Here is a 5,401-nt window from a genome sequence, read left to right on the forward strand (position 1 = left end):
ATTTTGAGTTAATTTTTGTTTATGGCATAAGGTAAGTGATTATCTTTAAATTTTGAGACTGAATGAATTCTGGACTAACCAAAATCTAATCAATATCTCTAAAGAAATTGAGTTGATACTTTGAATACTTTACTCTCGTCTAGTAAGTTAGTTCCACCATGGTTTTATACCCCTAATTTAGAAACTATTATTATTATTTATATATAGTCTGTTGTTCCACATAATCATCACTTCACCCGTTTACGCAAACCTTATTAACTTCGTTGCTTACCCTTTTTTCCTGAGACATTTTACACTTTAATTCTAAGTTCAATTTTGTTTTTTCTAGAATTATAATTTTAAATAGTTCTCTCAGAGGCTTAATAGTAAGCTTTCCCAGTTTTTATCTAAAAATTTACTTACTTTGTCCTTATTCCTGAATGATATTTAAAATGGAGATGCAGAAAGAGTTTCCCGCTCTCTATTAGCCACACACAAGAAGCATTTTAGTTAATGGGCAATAGCGCATTTATGCGGGAGACTGCGCTGATCGTCTCCCCTGCGTCCGTCTCACCTGCGTTGTGCATTTTGAATGTAGAGGTTTTGCGGGGGGTGGGGGTGGGGATTTAAGAACAGGTTCATTTCCGGTACCACCAGAAGCAACTTGAACATGGTGACTTCCACCCTGGACGAGCCTGGCAAAGTGACTAGGAAAAGGGAATTTCCCAACTGGAAGCCAAAGCTGGAGAACCAAGATGAATCAGAACTCCTCAGTCTTCCTGACAGCTGGAAGGAACCGACTTTTTCCAAAGATGACAATGCCGGAGAACTCTTGGGAGGAGAGCAGTTTTGCAACTTTGTTTCCAAAATATAGAGAGGCCTATTTGAAAGAGTATTGGCCATTGGTGCAGAAAGCCTTAAATGAACATCACATCAATGCAGCCCTGGACTTGATTGAGGGCAGCATGACTGTTTGTACTACAAAGAAGACCTTTGATCCATATATCATCATGAAGGCCCAAAGCTAATAAAACTATTAGCAAGGAGTGTTTCATTTGAACAGGCACTACTAATTCTTCAGGATGATATTGCACATGACATGATTAAAATAGGTTCTTTAGTAAGAAATAAAGAAGGATTTGTCAAAAGAAGACTACAGCTTATTGGTCCCAAAGGAACTACCTTGAAGGCATTGGAACTCTTAACAAACTGCTATATTATGGTTCAGGGAAATACAGTTTCAGCCATTGGACCTTTTAGTGGTTTGGGGGGGGGGCAAGATGGAAGACTGCAGCTAGCTTTTTACAGAAGCTCCCGTCTGGACGGAGGCTTAAAAGACAGAAGTTTAGCAAGGGAGCTGATGGTTTGGAGCGGAGCCAAGAGAGAAGATTGAAGAGCGCACTTCAACCTTCCTGAGGCGAGCTGCAACCCCAAAAATACAACCAAAAGGTACAAAATCCACCACCAAGTGAACAGGAGTCCCCTCCCCCACAACAAGGGCTTGCAGTTTACTCCATGCAAACAAGCGAGCAGAGTTCAAACTTCCTCCCACTCTATCCCACCGGAGAGACCCCCTAAAAACTAGACCTCCTACCCCTGCTGGCCTGCCACAGCACCCTCCTGCCAGGCATAAAACTGTAAAACTGTATAAAACTGTATATATTCCCCACCTGCAACATTGAACTTGGATGAGTCCCCACCCACCCACTCTGAGGTCTGGAGGTTTGTTACTTACGGAGTCCAGATTCTTGGGCATCTCCTTGAGAAAAGTGGAGGGAAAAAGGGCTGGTGCTGCTCTGTGCTGACTGTGGCACAGGAGTGAGGAGAAGAGGACTGGCTCAGAGGAAGCTGTACAACAACAGTGGCATCCTGAGCTGCGAACTGATGCCATTCCAGCCCCGTCTCTCTGAGTAACCAGAGGTTCTGGACAGCAGCCACAGGCAGAATGCTGATAACTTTCATAAGTAAAGAGACCATTAGCACCAGCCCTCAGGGTAATACAACTGAGACAAAGGCAGTGGGCAGGCAGAGGCTGGAACTGACACCTGAGTGTAAACTGCTATTTGTCTGCTGCCCAGAGCTGAATGCAGCCTCTGACTTGCAGAGGAATTTAGCCAGACAGAAGATTTCTGGCTGATTTTGCCAGTCATAAACCCTGGGAGCAGTTGCCTACTGGAGTGAATAGGGTCAAAGACCTGGGGGATTACAAGTAACTGGGTGCAAGGTGGGGAAGGAGGTATTAACCTTTGCAAACTAGTCCCTTTGCCCTTATGGAGCACTGGAGCAAGTTATATCTGAGCAGCAAGCAGACCTCTCTTCTCTAGCTGCCAGAGACATTTGAACTCTTTCACCTGAAACTGGTGCTGACTGGGAAAACTGATTTGGACCCCTTCAACCTGGCAGACCACCCAGGGAGTATTCAAAGGGGCACCCTGGGTGTATGGTTGAGGGAAGGTTTGATTTTCCTTGCCCAATTGTTGTTTGAGGAGGGGGGCAAGGCGACATAATTGCTGGTATTTCTCCACAGCAGAGACTTCAACCAAGAGAAACTGAATCACTAGGATAGGACAGAGACCAGCTGAAAATAAGACAGGGCCACTTAGCCCCACCACACCAAGCAGGTCCCTAGTCTCTTAGGCCATAACACTGAACGGGTCCTTGACAAACTTCAAGGGGAAAAGTCAAACGGGGTAAAATAATCATGGGGCAGAATCAGCAGAAAAGCTCTGGTAATATGAATAACCAGAGTAGGCTACCCCCCCCCCAAGAAAGGATGTGGCAGACGAAACTGAAGATCCCCTTTATAAACAAATGGCTGAGATGTCAGAAATTGAATTCAGAATTTGGATTGCAAATAAGATAAACAGAATAGAGGCAAAGATAGATCTAGAAATTTGAGGAGCATTCCAAAAGTTCACTCAAGAATTCAACAAATTCTAAGACAAAACCAGCAAAGATTTTGGAACATTAAGGCAAGAGATTGCAGCCCTCAAAGATCTGAAAAATAGGCTCGGTGCCTGTGTCTCAAGCGGCTAAGGCACCAGCCACATACACCTAAGGTGGCGGGTTCGAATCCAGCCCGGGCCCACCAGACAACAATAATGGCTGCAACCAAAAAATAGCCAGGTGCTGTGGTGGGCACCTGTGTCCCAGCTACTTGGGAGTCTGAGGCAGGAGACTCACTTGAACCCAGGAGTTTGAGGTTGCTGTGAGCAGTGAAGCCACGACACTGTACCCAGGGGGACAGCTTGAGGCTCTGTCTCAAAAAAAAAAAAATCTGAAAAATATGGTAGAATCTCTTGGTAACAGAATGCAGGAAGCAGAAGAAAGGATCTCAGACGTAGAAGACAAAGCTTCTGAATATGTCCAAACGTCCAAAGAGAGTCAGAAATGGAAAGCAAAAATGAATCATTCTCTCAGAGAGCTCTGGAATAATTCGAAGAAAACTAATATTTGCCTTATAGGAATCCCTGAAGGTGATGAAGTTGCTTCACAAAACACAGAAGCTCTTCTTTATGAAATTATGGAAGAGAACTTTCCAGATATGTCAAGAGATCCTGAAATTCAGATTTCAGACAGCTTCAGAACCCTAGCACGACTCAACCCAAATAAGACATTCCCCAGACACATCATAATTAACTTCACTAAAGTGAATATGAAAGAGAAAATCTTGAAAGCAGTGAGACATAAGAAAACCATAACCTATAAGGGGAAAAATATTAGAATAACTGCAGATTTCTCTGCCGAAAACTTTCAGGCAAGAAAAGGGTGGTCATCAACATTTAATCTCTTAAAACAAAATAACTTTCAGCCCAGGATCCTGTATCCAGCTAAACTGAGTTTCATTTATGATGGAGAAATTAAATACTTTAATGACATCCATGCATTGAAGAGATTTGCCATAACTAAACCAGATCTCCAGGATATTCTTAGACCTATTCTCCATGATGACTAGTGCAATCCTCCACCACAAAAGTAAACTAACTCAGAAACTATTGACCAAACTCCAACTTCTACACTGGCAAAAGGATTAAAAATGTCCACTGGACTTTTGAACAATTCGATACCTAACATTTTTTCAGGCTTATCAGTAATTTCAATCAATGTGAATGGCTTAAATTGTCCCCTAAAGAGGCACAGATTGGATACAGAAACTTAGACCAGACATCTGTTGTATACAAGAATCTCATCTTACCTTAAAAGACAAATATAGACTCAGGGTGAAGGGATGGTCATCTATATTCCAGGCTAATGGAAAGCAGAAAAAAGCAGGTGTTGCAATTTTATTCACAGATACAATAGGTTTTAAACCAACAAAAGTAACCAAAGATAAAGATGGTCACTTTATATATTTGTTAAGGGCAATACTCAGTATGATGAGATCTCAATTATCAATATCTATACACCCAACCAGAATGCATCTCAATTTATAAAAGAGACTCTAACTGGCATGGGCAACTTGATCTCCCCCAGCTCCATCATAGTCAGAGATTTTAACACTCCATTGGCAATGTTGTATAGATCCTCCAATAAGAAGCTTAGCGAAGAAATCTTAGATTTAATTTTAACTATTCAACTTCTGGACTTGTCAGATGTCTACAGAACATTTCATCCTAACAAAACTGAATACACATTTTTCTCATCAGTACACGGGACATAACTCCAAAATTGATCACATCCTAGGCCACAAATCTAACCTCAGCAAATTTAAAGGAGTAGAAATTATTCCATGCATCTTCTCAGACCATCATGGAATAAAAGTTGAACTCAGCAACAACAGGAATCTGCAGACTTGTACAAACACATGGAAGCTAAATAACCTTATGCTGAATGATAGATGGGTCAGATATGAGATCAAGAAGGAAATTACCAAATTTTTAGAACAAAATGATAATGAAGATACGACTTATCAGAACCTTTGGGATACCTCAAAGGCAGTCCTAAGAGGGAAATTTATAGCACTGCAAGCCTTCCTCAAGAGAACGGAAAGAGAGGAAGTTAACAACTTAATGGGACATCTCAAGCAGCTGGGAAAAGAAGAACATTTCAATCTCAAATCCAGCAGAAGAAAAGAAATAACCCAAATTAGAGCAGAATTGAATGAGATTGAAAACAAAAGGATTCTAGAACAGATCAACAAATCAAAAAGTTGGTTTTTTGAAAAAATCAACAAAATCAATAAACCTTTGGCCAACCTAACCAAGAAAAAAAGAATAAAGTCTCTAATCTTGTCAATCAGAAACAGTAAAGATGAAATAACAACAGACCCTTTAGAAATTCAAAAGATCCTTAATGAATACTACAAGAAACTTTATTCCCAGAAATATGACAATCTGAAGGAAATTGACCAATACTTGGAAGCACGTCATCTCCCAAGACTTAGCCAGAAAACGTGTGGAAATGTTGAACAGACCTATATCAA

At 41.2% G+C, this 5,401-nt stretch overlaps 1 pseudogene; it reads left to right on the top strand.

Moving 5' to 3' along the window:
* Nucleotides 1-649: 649 nt before the first annotated feature.
* LOC100953066 overlaps nt 650-5,401 on the top strand; it is a 6,505-nt pseudogene continuing 1,753 nt past the window's right edge.

The sequence above is a fragment of the Otolemur garnettii genome, unplaced genomic scaffold (assembly GCF_000181295.1).
Source record: "Otolemur garnettii isolate 467f Iridium unplaced genomic scaffold, OtoGar3 scaffold00106, whole genome shotgun sequence".
Classification (NCBI taxonomy): Eukaryota; Metazoa; Chordata; class Mammalia; order Primates; family Galagidae; genus Otolemur; species Otolemur garnettii.